Source organism: Callithrix jacchus, chromosome 5 (assembly GCF_049354715.1).
Source record: "Callithrix jacchus isolate 240 chromosome 5, calJac240_pri, whole genome shotgun sequence".
Taxonomy (NCBI): domain Eukaryota; kingdom Metazoa; phylum Chordata; class Mammalia; order Primates; family Cebidae; genus Callithrix; species Callithrix jacchus.
This window is the reverse complement of record NC_133506.1, coordinates 83,206,890-83,221,114: the sequence shown is the minus strand read 5'-3', so window position 1 is coordinate 83,221,114 and position 14,225 is coordinate 83,206,890. Positions and strand designations below refer to the sequence as shown.

Below are 14,225 nucleotides of genomic sequence, written 5' to 3'. Positions count from 1 at the left end.
AGCTTCTCAACAACAGAAGCCCCTAGAACTGCCCAAGAGAAGATGCCTTCAGGTGTGCAAGCCCCAGCCGTCAAGCCTCGTGAGGATCAGAAACTCAGTCTTCACTGCAGATCTGCAGTACTCCAAAAAAGGAACTCGCTCAAAGACTCAAGTATAGCTCTTGAACAGATGAACCAAAGAGCCATCCTTCAAACAGGTGCAGGGCATCTGGAGACCAACAACTCCACTCTAGGCACACCAACATTTAAGAGTTGACCTTTGCCTCTTGTAGGGTTACTATGAGATCATGGAAAATGAAGCCCGCCCATTTCTGCAGTGACCCTAAACATTTCTGTTTTGTAAGCACCTCTGTATACTGACTAGAAAGAAATGCAGATAAAAATGCAGACACACATGCAGACATTTTTGCTGTGTATTTAGCTAGTTTAAACACTTCTAAGCAGCTCCTGGAAAGACAGCTTTGTTTTTATTTTTGTTTTTTGAGATGGAGTCTTGCTGTTGTCAGTCCCGGCTGCAGTGCAAATGGCACCATCTTGGCGCCCTGCAATCTCCGCCTCCCAGGTTCCAGCAATTCCTCTGCCTCAGCCTTCCAAGTAGCTGAGATTACATGTGCCCACCACCACGCCCAGCTAATTTTTGTATTTTTAGTAGAGACGGGGTTTCATCATGCTGGCCAGACTGGTTTCAAACTTCTGACTTCAGGTGATCCACCCACCTCGGCCTTCCAAGGGGTTGGTATTACAGGCAGGAGCCACCACGCCCTACCTCAAAGACAGTTTTTATTGAATGAATGAGACATGAAGTCCTAGCTGATGTAACAAACCCCAAATGGAGTCTTGACAGTCACACCATAAACCATGGTGCTGGGGCTTTACAGCCATTGGGATGTTGCATGGATGAGGGAGTCTGAATGCCTCCAGAAATTACTGTAGAGTTCTGGAAGTATGTGCCCACCTCTGCCCCATTTCAGGAATGAGCCACAGCTTCTCTAAAACTCTCAGAGCAAGACCTGCCCTCTGAGAGGTTTGAAGCCACTGCTTTAGATGGTTCCTTGCCCTGCCCTCCTCTGGGGTCTCCGTGCATGCTGTTCCCTCAGCACACCCACATCCTCTTTAGTATTCAGAGTTCAGCTTCCCCGACCTGGTCCTTCCCCTCCATCCTGATGCTGCATCAGACTCCATACCTCTCCCTTGTAGCACTCGCCCCTGGCTGACACACACCTGTTGGGTGGAGGCTGACATGCATGCATGAAGAGGTACATGCGCAGGTCAACAGATGGACAGATAGACAGTTACAGAATTCAGTTTCATGGTTAATGGGGTCATTTTAAAATGCTCTAATTGTGCCAGGCATGGCAGCTCATGCCTGTAATCCTAGCACTTTGGGAGGCTGAGATGGGTGGATCACCTGAAGCCAGGAGTTCGAGACCAGCCTGGCCAATTTGGTGAAACCCTATCTCTACTAAAAATACAAAATGTAGCCAGGTGTGGTGGCGGGCACCTGTAATCCCAATTACCTGGGAGGCTGAGGCATGCAGAATCAGTTGAACACAGGAGGCAGAGGTTGCAGTGAGCCAAGATAACACCACTGCACTCCAGCCTGGGCGAAAGAACAAGATTGCATCTCAATAAATGAATGAATGAATGAATGGTCTAATTGTGTATTAGTTTACTTCCTTCTTTCATTACATCTATTCTAGGAAACCTAACTATCAGGATTCACTCACCTAGATGTTGCTTCTACCTTACTTTCTAATCTACATTTGCTTCTCGGGGTCTTCCTCTTTGGGAGAAACTAAACAGTTGGGAATAATTCCTGACAAAGGAGGCTTTCAGATGGCTGGGCCATGGCTATGGTGAATAAAACAGGGGAGGAGGCCTAAATGCAATTCAGGCCACAGACATGATCCACGAGGCAGAGGGCTGAGGTGGGGCCGGGTAGGAGACTGGGAACTTCTCTTCTCCACCATGTGAGGTTGCCAAGCAGAGGCATCACCCTATTATGAAATTCTTTAAAACACACAAAACATATAGTGATAAATTTACTTTGAAAAAAGCCAGCCAACCAGTGCCTCATGGGCCTCCTCTAATCTGCAGGGACAGGCCAAAGAGAGAAAGGTGTAGCTATAAAAACACAAATGTATTTTTCTTTTTTTCCTTCTACTTTTCTGCTATGTTCTCAGCAAACAAATGTATTTTTCTAAAGAAATAAAGTCAAATCCCATCCTAGTGTATCACTCAATTATATTTTCCAAAGTTGTTTTTTTTTGAGATGGAATCTCACTCTGTTGCCAGGCTGGAGTGCAGTGGTGCAATCTTGGCTCACTGCACCCTTCACCTCCTAGGTTTAAGCGATTCTCCTGCCTCAGCCTCCCTAGTAGCTGGGACTACAGGTGCACGCCATGATACCCAGCTAATTTTTGTATTTTTTAGTAGACACAGCTTTTCACCATGTTGGCCAGCATGGTCTTGATCTCTTGACCTTGCGATCCGCCTGCCTCGGCCTCCCAAAGTGCTGGGATTACAGGCGTAAGCCATTGCGCCTGGCCAAATATGTTCCATAGTATTTCTATAGAAATAAAGCTAGAGGGTAATGAAAAGTCCTCAATCCTTAACAACTTGATTTCTCAATAATACACCAAAACAAAAAGTCTATTTTTTGTTGGCTTTGTTCCCAAACTTCACCTATGCCAATCAAAACTCTCAAGTTTGGGCTTTCCTATGTTCAAATAGATGTCACCATCCACATGGAAGAGAAAAAGGGAAGCCAGACGGTTCTAGGGGGACTCTTCTGAACTGAACAGAGCACTCGCATCCAAATCATTAACCACTCCAGCCCAGCCTCTTTCTTGATAAGGAATCTCTGAGGCATGGTTCACAAAACCCTTGCTTTATAACAAATATTGCACTTCTGACATCTTCCATTTACTACCAAATGGAAACCACAAATGAATCAAGTAGAAGGCTCATATCCCACCTAATCCTGAAAAAAGTACTCTGGTAATCAAGCCCCATCCTGGCAGGGAAGCTGGTACTGGGTTACACAGCCACTGTGCCTGTTACAGACAGGTTGGAGGGAAGAGTGGGCGTGGGGCTCAGAACTGGACCTGCTGGAGAAGTGAGGCCTCCTTTGTCCTCTGAGCTTTCTAACACATCTGCAAGGCCAGACTAGCTTCAAATGCAAATGTACATGTTTATGTCTGCCATAACTGACACTGCTAGAATAATGCACAGCTGGCATATACTGGCTCACCACATCATAGCTCACCACATCAATGTGGAAATTAAGACAAAGGGTATTCCCCTGAATGCTGTGGTTTTTATAAACGGATGTATAGCTCTCAGTTCTGCAGATGGCAGAATTCTTGGCCACCATCCCTGAACATCAGCTGAGCTACACACAGCGGGTCTGAGTTTCGAGGGAGGATTCCAACAGAGATATTCTTGCCTTGGTGACAGCAACTCGGCTCCACAAAGGGCCTCTTGTGCCCATGCACATGACAGTGAACACAGATGTCGTTGTGAGACAGGCCTGAATGGGCCCTTCTGACCAACTGAGCCTGACCTTGGCTCTGCTCTGAGGATCTGAAGGTTCAGAGCTCACAGGGACCAAGGGAAAAAGCAAGTGCTGGGGGATGTGCCACTCTCACACTGCTGCAGGCTGCCTTCTCTCCCAGACACTCACTGGAAGGAACAACGGGAATTGTTAGTTTAAGCTCATCTCATCACTGAAGTAGCATCAAATGAGCGGACCTTCTCCGGTGACGGCAGCCTTTTGCATTACAAACCCCACTGGAAGAGCTCCAAGTCTTCACTTGCTGTGGCCAAGAACTGTAACCACAGGTAGGCCTTATTTCTATTCTTTCCAGTCTGTCACACTGGCTGAGAAAACGCCCAAAGTGGAGAGGCTGAGTAGGAAGCCTGGAAAAACCCAACATTTCCCTCAAAATACAATAAAAGGAAGACCAAGAACGCTCTCCCAGCTCAGGCAGACAAGGGTCTCTTCCACTCAAGTCCAGCCTGTCTGCTCTAGGGACTGCCCTGCAGAGTCTGAGTGCCTGCACTCTGTGCCGGGGGAGAGACATCCTTTTCCCAAATGTGCTCCTAAAACAAAGTGTGAAAGATAATCTAATAAAGATGTTTCAATGGGTCACTTTCATGTAACTGTGAAAGAAGTAAGGCAATCAAGTTGGTAGAAAACCAGAATTGATTATCAGCTACACTTCACAACTTTCCTACAAAGTACAGAAGCAGCATCTGCCAGTCACATAGTGCTGATTAAAGAGCCACCTCTAATCTGCATGGACAGGTCAGAGAAAGAAAGCTACAGTTACCAAAAACACAAATGTAAGCTGGGCATGGTGGCTCATGTCTGTAATGATGTCACAGACTTTGGGAGACCAAGGTGAGTGGATCACTTGCCACCAGGAGTTCGAGACCAACCTGGCCAACCAGAGTAAAAACCCTATCTCTACTAAACATACAAAAAAATTAGTTGGGCGTGGTGGCACATGCCTGTAGTCCCAGCTACTTGGGAGGCTGAGGCATGAGAATCATTTGAACCAGGGAGGTGGAGACTGCAGTGAGCCAAGATCACGCCACTGCATTCTAGCCTGGGCAACAGAGCAAGACTGTCTTTAAAAAAAAAGAAAACAAACAAACAAACAAACAAAAAAACGTAAAAAACCCCCCACAAATGTATTTTTACATCTTACAGCACAGGAAACAGGACTCTACCATCAAATGGCTCTGTGCAGTGGGCAGTGTGACTGCACAGATATATGAGCATCACAGACCCTGTGGGGAAGGCAGGGTGAGGTCCTAGTCTCCATGAGTCCCTGGGCTTGGTGTGAGTTGTCAGGCATGTCTGACAACTCAGCAAGAATGAAAAGCTGCCAGGCCTTGGGGGCCTGAGAAGACCCCACATGGGCCCAAACAGTGCCACCACCTCTCACACCCTGTGCATGTCAGCAGAGGGAAGAACAGATAGTGGAAAGAGCACTGGATGGATCATCTTGTCCCCACTGCTGACTAGCAGTGGGAGTCCATGTGACAGCCTGACCTCTATGAGCTTCTGCTCCCCATTGGTAAAATGAGGACAGTGTGGCCTGTGGGAGGAGGTAAGCAGCTGACCTACAAAGGGGTCAGGAGTGCCGGGATGCAGGTGGCTCTTCCCTGTGGATTACAGCCCTGCCCTGAGTTGGTGCTCTTTCCTCCATCTGTGAGCATCAAACCACCTGACAGCTAGGCTCTGTAGGCACCCCACCTTCCACCTCACACACAGAAATCATGGCCCTTCCCAGGCTTCAGGCCTCCGAGGAACAGGCCTGGGCCTGCTTTCTGCTGGGCTGGCCTACTTGGAGGGAGGGGCTAGGGAGCCAGCGCTGAGCCCGGGGTCAGCATCCACCAGCCAGTGACCAGTTCTCCAATCCAGCTAAGTTCCTTCGTCTTTACTACTGAACAGCAGCAAAGCATTTCCTTAATGTGGTGACATCACTGACATTATCCTGTGGTTCCAGGGGCCACTTCCTAAATCAGCAATGACCTTGGCTACTGAGAACATTCCCGCTACTTCTCAAGACAAGAGAGCAAGCCTCCAGGGCCGTCACTTTTCCCTCCTCGAAGGGAGGAGCAGCGAAGGCTGCTTTTAGTCTAATGAGGCAAATTATAAAAAATAAGTTCAGATTACACCAGGTAATATTTAACAGGAATATAAATATGTGATGCAAACACCAAAAAGGTGTACAATAAAAATGCAACGAAGCATGACCACAGCCAGATCACTGTCCAGCCACAAGATGGATGTGACTTTACAACACAGGGACAAACCACAAAGCCATCCTGTGCTGTCACCAATGCTGGCACTACCAGTGGCGGGAAGGCTGCCTGTCAGGTGACGTCATACCCCCAGCCATGACAGTCCCAGCAAAATGCTGATATCCACAGAATCCAGACTCTAGCCGTGATTCCAGTTCATGGGAAGCTCAGAGTTGGGGCCAGGCTGAGCATAGCGAGAGGCAGCAAATGGACAGATCCAGGCCAGGGACAGACACCCCAAAGGCAGGCTGGTCCCGAGGAATGGGGAATGTGCTGCCATGACACAGACTGCAGGGACAGGATGGCCAGACGCAGCCTGGGGTCCTGACATGGCCTCATGTTAGACTGATCAGCAGCAAGACACTTTCAGACAACTGGTAAAATGTGAACGTGATCTCAGTGTGAGATGCTGCTGCTAATTTCTGATTTTGTGAGGTGTGTGACTGTGTGTGTGACAGTGGCTGTATGACTCTCCAGGAAGAGATGTGTACTGAAGTATTTAGGGGAGGAACGTGTGAATACCCACAACTTATTCTTAAATATCTCGGCATAAAAGGAAGTGAGAGCCACTCCTCTCATCCTGTCCTACTGCTCTCCCCAGAGGAAACAGCTGTTCACATTTTCTTGTGCTTCCACCCAGAAAAGCTTCTGAATCAACACTCCGTGTGTGGATGCCTGTAGTGCGCTTCTGTCTCTGACACTTGCCCACAGGGAACCCCTCCTCCCTGCCCTGTGTGCTTCTCCCATCTGAGCCTGACTCCAGGCCAAGTGTCATCAGCCTGTGAGGGCACCCCAGTGTGGCAAACAAGAGCACAGGCCCTGGAGTCCCCACGCCTGGGCTCAGATTTGGGCTCTGGCACTTCATGTGTGACCTTGGCCTAGGTCAGCTGTCCCCAAGCTTTCTGGCACCAGAGATGGGTTTAGTGGAAGACAATTTTTCCAAGGCTGGGGTGGGGTGGTAGATGGTTTCAGGATGATTCAGCCACACTACATTTATTGTGCACTTTATTTCTATTATTATATTATAATATATAATGAAATAATTAGACAATTCACCATAATATAGAATCAGTGGGAGCCCTGAGTGGTTTTCCTGAAACTACATGGTTCCATCTGAGGGTGATGGGAGACAGTGACAGATCATCAGGCATTAGATTCTCATAAGGAGCACACAACCTAGATCCCTGACATGTACAGCTCACAAGAGGGTTTGCGCTCCTATGAGAATCTAATGCCACTGCTGATCTTACAGGAGGCAGAGCTCAGACAGTAATGCAACTGATGGCAGCAGCTATAAATACAGATGAAGCTTTGGGTCCATGGCCAGGAGGTTGGGGACCCTCGGCCTAGGGGATTACCTTTTCAGTGTCTGTTTTCTCATCTGCAGAAGGAGAACTTGTCTCCCAGGGTTGTTATGGAGAACAAATGAGTCATGATGTGAAAAGCACCCAATGCCTGTGCAACTGTAAGGTACTACCCCGTTACAGTCCAGGCTGAGGCCTAGAGGTGCAGTGACTCTCCCAAGGCCACCCAGCTGGGGCAGGTGGAGTCTGACGCTGAAGGTCCGGCTCTTCATTACCAACCCTTCCCACAGATTAGGACACCAGGGCCCAGAGAGGGCAAATGGCTGCAGCTCACAGTTGCCCGGGAGCAGGATGAAAACTCAGAGCCAAGACTTGCTCCTAGCACCCTAAAGGAACCTTTCCCCCTCAGTCAGTTACATTCAAACTCCCACACCGAGCAGGGCCTCCTCTAGACGGGAGGAAAGTCCCTGTTCCCATGAGCTTGTGTTCTAGTGAGGAGAGACCAAAAACAAATCTAAAAAGGAAGGGCAAACAAGGGCAGGGTGGGGAAGAGGAGAGCTTGCTCGGCTATGCTGACACAGGAGGTCCTGGCACAGAGCCCTGGAAGGGCTGACAAAAGGGCAGGGGCACTTCTGTTCTGAGAACAGGGGACAGGCTCTGAGGCTAGTGTCAGCAGAGGGCACCCAAGGGCACACAACCAAAGAGTGGTGGGGCCCTGAGAGGTACTTTGGAGAGTCTAAGTGGGGCAGTGATGTCACTTGACTGGTCTAGGGAGCTTAGGCCAGAAAAATAGCTATGAAGGGGATGAGAACTGGCTGGAGTCTGAACACAATTTAATTGGAAACTTATGTATGATACCTGGTTCCTGAACTAGCTGGCACATGGTGCTGCCATGTGGTGTGGACTCAGTACTTAGAATACCTTCTTCTGATTGGGGGTGACGGGCTGAAGTGGGTCCCCCCATAAAGTAAGCTGAAGAACCCCAAAACATGACCTTATTTGTAAAGAGGGTGGCTGCAGATGTAATTAGTGAAGATGAGGTCATACTGGAGCAGAATGAACCCTAGCATCAATAGGACTGGTGTCCTTAGAAGAGAGAGAGGCACGGACACACCAGGGGAGACTGCCATGGGACCGTGGAGGCAGAGACTGGGTTGACACAGCAGCTAGCCAAGTAACACTGGACCTGCTCGCTTCCCATCCTCCCTCCCTGGGCACCTGCCACCAGGCTTCTTCCTGTCTCGAGCCTTTGCCTGACCGCTACTCCCTCACACTCTGTGTGCTGCCCGAGGTCCTCAAATGGGAAGCAGATACGCATCCTCATCCGTATCAACAGCTCCAAGGCCACCTTCTCACTGTGCCTCCCTGGCTGTGTTAGCAGGCCAGTCTCTCATCAGAGTGGGAGCTCCACAGGGAAGGGGGTCCAACCGTTTTATTTGCTACTTACACCTTGGCAGCTGGAGCTGGCCCTGGTACACAGGAAGCACCTGGTGGATGTGGAGGCCAAAGCAGCTCCATCCTGGAGGCTAATTCGCCAGGCTGGCTTCTGATTAACCCCAGTTCAGCGAGGGTCTCTAAGATTTGCAATTTGTTGTTTTTTTATGTAAGAGCACATACTTACCTTAAATCCTGTCTTTAGGTCAAACTACCTTAATGTTATTGTACTTCAAATGTCCTACACGTTCCTTCTAAATCACCCCTTCCCTATGGTATATAAGCCCTGGCTTCGGGGGGGTAATGGTGTGGGATCTGACATCTTGTCTCATCACTGCCTGAGAGAGACATGGCTTCTGCTCATAAGTCCCTGATTCTTCCTAAGAAACTGAATTTGCCAGCCTCCTTCCTTGGCCCCTCAGCTTCTCCAGATGTTGTGGGTAGATTTACATAGACCTGCCCACCATGGAACCGTGGGGCAGCTGGGCAGCACCTAGACTGCAGCCTGTAGCTGCATGTTCTATCTGTTCACCTGCATCCAGCTGGTCATCTCCCCTAGCGGGTGGAAAGCCAGGGCTGTGTCAGCTTTGCTTCTGGCACGGAGTATGTGTGCAAACACCCATTTTGCTAAAAACAAATTATGACTGTAACTTCCCCATTACCACTCTGCAACACTGGTACCGCTGCCTCAGTTTACAGACAAGGAAGCTAAAACCCTAGGTGAAAAAAGGCAGAGCCCCAACAATGACCACATTGAGGCCCCAACACAGGGTTGGTGACAGATAGGGGAGGGTAAAGCAGAGACAAAAGGCAGTCCATCCATTTGTCTGCATGAATCAATCCCATCCTCGGTCAGAAATAAAAAAGCGACTTGTGCCATTCTCTTTGGGCTGTATTAAAGCCTCTCCTACAATAAGACTACCAGCTTTCATTCTGAAGGTTTCCAGGAAAAAAAAAAAAAAAAAGACCACCAGCTTGTTAGGTGGGAAAGGAAGGGCTGAGCCAAAACATTAAGCAGCTTTTTCTCACTGCCATTTACCCAGGAGTCCCTGAGGTTCCTGCTGCTTCTGTCCAGGGTGAAATTAACAAAGCTACAACCTGTCTTTCTCTGGGTAGAGTGCTAAGGCAGGGGTCTCATCATGGCTGGGGACCTGCAGCCTCGCCCTGAGCCACCCCAAGCTCTCCAGTCATGAGCCAGAGTGGGAGGAGGGGTGCTGAAGCCCAGACAGTGCCACCAACTGAGGAGAGCAGGCACTTCAAAGATATTATTTATCTCTTTTTAAATTCAATGATAAACTTAAAAGAAGTTAAGTGCCTGCAACAATTTCTTAGAGTAATACTTGTAAACAGGAAACTCATTTTTAAAATGAGTATTCTGAGAGTAATTTTCATCTATTCAATTGGAAATAATTGATTACAAAATTATAGCACCTGCAGTGGGCTCAAGGGCTACCAACTGAGCACTCTCCTCCACTGCTGGTGCACAGTCTGTCTGGAGAGCATTTATCATGCTTCAAGAAACAGAATGATATTCGTAAACTTTTCCCACTAATCTCACTTCTGGGAATTCTACACTGAAGAAATAATCCAAAGAATCCTTAAAAAAAAGAAAAAGCAAGTTTTCTGTACCAAGTTTACCACAGCATTATTTATACTGGTGAAGATCTGAAAAGAGGTCTGATCATAAGAACGACAGTGACAGAGCCACTTCTGGAGTATTTTCTGTGTGCAAGGTGGTAGGCAAAGTACATAATTAGCGCATGTAATTTACACCATAACCCAGGAGAAAAGCACTATGGTTATGCCCGTTTTACAAGTTACAACTTCTCCAACTTAAGTTAACTCGGAGAAGTTAAGTAACCTGTCCAAGGTTTAACCTTTAAAACTAAGTGTCGCTGGGCTTGGTGGTAGGCCACAGTAGTCCCAAGCTACTCAAGAGGCTGAGAGGGGAGGAACCCTTGTACCCAGGAGTTCACAGATGCAGTGAGGTGGAATCACAAACACCACTCCAGCCAGCCTGGGTGACACAGTGAGACCCCAACTCTAAAAACAACATAAATAGGCCAGGTGCAACGGCCAGCACTTTGGGATGCCAAGGCAGTAGGGATGAGGTTAGGAGTTCAAGACCAGCCCAGCCAACATGGCGAAACCCCATCTCACATGGCAAAACCCCATCTCTACTAAAAATACAAAACTTAGCCAGGCATGGTGACACATGCCTGTGATCCCAGCTACTCGGAAAGCTGAGGCAGTAGAATCATCACTTGAACCCAGGAGGCAGATATTGCAGTGAGCTGAGATTGTGACAAAATACAAAAAATTAGCTGGGCGTGATGGCACACACCTATAATCCCAACTACTCAGGAGGCTGAGGGATGAAAATCACTTAAACCTGGGAGGCGGAGGTTGCAGTGAGCAGAGATCACGCCATTGCTTTCCAGCCTGGGCGACAGAGCAAGACTCCGTCTCAAATAAATAAAACATAAATGAATCAATCAATAAAACAAAGTGTAACTATCTAACAACATGGAAAATGCATAAAGAGAGTTAGGTCTTTTTAAAAAAAAAAATCAGACTGCATAATTGTCTTATTTCTCACGAAAATGAGGGGCACCCTCTGTGGCCAGGCACACCAAGGCCACTGCTCCTGCCCTCCCAGTTTAGGCCCCCCAATGGATTGCCTTTGGTCTCATGCTCCCTCACAAACTGGGATGACAAGTGAAGGGCTAGAGCAGCTTCATAGTTTACAGCCACTCTGCACCACCTGCCTGAATACCACCTTCCCCTGCACCCAGCGCGCCATGATTGTGCCATCATGCTCCAGCCTGGGCAACAGCAAGACACTGTCTCTAAAAAAATAAAATTAAATACACCAACATGTGAACAACAGTTGTCCTTGTACATTGTAGTTAAGATGGCAGGATTTTTTTCTTCTTTTTCATTTTATTTTTTGCATTTTCCCAACTATCATGAATGGACATATATTACTTTTGACCAACAAAACACCAGGCGAGGTGGCTCACATCTGTAATCCCAGCACTTTGGGAGGCCAAGGCAGGTGGGTCACCTGAGGTCAGGAGTTCGAGACAAGTCTAGCCAACATGATGAAACCATATCTCTACAAAAATACAAAAAATTAGCAGGGTGTGGTGGCGGGCATCTGTAGTTCCAGCTACTTGGAAGGCTGAGACAGGAGAATCGCTTGAACTCAGGAGGCAGAGGTTGCAGTGAGCCGAGACACATCACTGCACTCCAGCCTGGGCATCAGAGTGAGACTCTGTCCCAATTAAAACAAAACAAAACTGGCAGAATGACTGACTTCATGCCTCACTATACTAGAAGAAGTAAGTCTCCAAGTAGATTCACATGAGGGGCTCTGCTTATCCCACTGCAAGCTGGACTAAGCTTTCCATTAGCAGTAAGCAGGAGCAGACTAATTCCATGTATAACATCAATTTCCAAGCTGCTCCCAGTTTGGAATGTCGCCTGCTGCCCGTGACTCTGTGAAAAGACACTACTACGGGCCTTGAGTTGAGTAGAGGGGGAGGAAGAGCCATTTAACCGAATAAAGCCTGACAGGGAACCTGCAGCACCCAGCACACCCCTGTCAGTGCCACCGAGGCGCCTGGGGCCCTCCCAGAGGCTCCAATTTGAAGAATGTGGCCAGAGGTGTGGCCCAGGATTTGGGACTTTTTGGCAGATTTAAAAGCTTGAGAGCTAGAGATTTAGGGAAAAAAGAAAAGGCAACTGTCAAAATGAGGAACTACCTTTTATCTGTAAACAAAAACTAACAACTATGAATCATACTGTTGCTAAACTGAACCTCAAAGCATCAAGAAACCACACAATATATAAAGCATTCCTATGTTTATGGAATTGACCTCAAATTATTTTTTCTTTTTTTTTTTTTTCTTTTGAGAGGGAGTTCTGCTCTTGTCACCGAGGCTGGAGTGCAGTGCACAATCTTCGCTCACTGCAACCTCCACCTCCTGGTTCAAGTGATTCTCCTGCCTCAGCCTGCTGCGTAGCTGGGACTACAGATATCAGCCACTACATCCAGCTAATACAGGGTTTTACCATGTTGGCCAGGCTAATCTCAAACTCCTGACCTCAGGTGATCCACCTGCCTCAGCCTCCCCAAGTGCTGGGATTACAGGCGTGAGCCCTGCCTGGCCCTCAAATGTACTGTCAAAAAACTAACACCCATGCTTGGGGCACAAACCAACAGAAATAAAATATAACACCACCACCGAGAAAAAAAAAGAAAAAAAAAGGTGGGGTGAGGAGAGGAGAAGCTTATTTAGCTTATTTAGATACATGAAATATCTTCTGAGCACCTTTCCTGGTTCAGGTGTTGCGCTAGGGACACTAGGGATACAGCACAAGGCATGCATGGGTTCCTGCTCTAACAGCTCGTTTTAGTGCAGAGAGACAAAACAAAGTAAGAGAATTTCAGATAGTGAGAAGGACTCTGAAGACAGTAAAGAAGGATATAACAGAGATTTAAATTGTATGGCCTACTTCCCCATGTGAAGAGAAATCTATCTGTATGCCTTCTCTCCTGTTTCTACTCTCTCCTGTTTCTACTCATATAATTTTTTAATGTCTCCTGGAAGTTGGCTATTTGAAACTAGCAACTGCTGTACTGAGCATCCATGAATAAAGACACTGTCAGCAGCTGTGACTATGTAACTTAAAACTTAGCTGTGACTAATCTGACTTACAACACCTCCCTTTTCCTTCCTACACTTATTGACAGTTTATAAACCATAGTTTGTTTACCTATACTACAAAGGATCCTTTAAAAACAGGTAAATATCGTACTGATCCATTTTCTATGGCATACGTCAATGTCAATCATTTAGTCAATAATCCCCAATCAGCAAATTATTTTTTTGAGAAAGGGTATCAATTTGCCACCCAGGCTAGAATGCAGTGGCACAATCTTGTTTCCCTACAGCCTGGACTTCTTGAGCTCAGACAATTCCTCCCACCTCAACCCCCAAAGTAGCTGGGACTACAGGTGCATGCCACCATGCCAATTTTTTTTTTTTTGTAGAGATGGAGTTTTGCCATGTTGCCCAGGCTGGTCTTGAACTCCTGACCTCAAGCAATTCACCTGCCTCAGCCTCCCAAAGTGCCAGGATTACAAGCATAAGCCACTGCAGACGGCCTCCTAATCTGCAATTTTGATAGCACTCTTTCTTTTAGACAGTCTCTTGTTCTGTCACCCAAGCTGAAGTGCAGTGTGCAATCTCGGATCACTGCAACCTCCACTTCCCAAGCTCAAGCTATTCTCCTGCCTCAGCCTCCCAGGTAGCTGAGATTACAGGTGCTCACCATCACACCTGACTAATTTTTTATATTTTTAGTAGAGACAGGGTTTTACCATGTTGGTCAGGCTGGTCTCGAACTCCTGACCTCAAGTGATCCACCCGCCTCGGCCTCCCAAAGTGCTGGGATTACAGGTGTGAACCACCGCAGCCGGCCTTGATAGCACTATTGCAATTCCAAGAACAATCCCATACTCTGACAATCAGAAGAGCTCTTTAAGATCTGGGGTCCAATTGAATAACAGTTTAATTAGATATTCCTGGCTGAGGGTGGTGGTACATGCCTGCATGCCTGTAATGCCAACACTTTGAGAGGCCGAGGCCAGAGTACAGCTTGA

General features: G+C 47.5%; 1 protein-coding gene across 19 annotated transcripts in view; it reads right to left on the bottom strand.

The window, feature by feature from the left end:
- EPN2 (epsin 2) overlaps positions 1 to 14,225 on the bottom strand; it is a 91,719-nt gene that overhangs the window by 18,192 nt on the left and 59,302 nt on the right. The gene's annotated exons all lie outside the window — the stretch shown is intronic.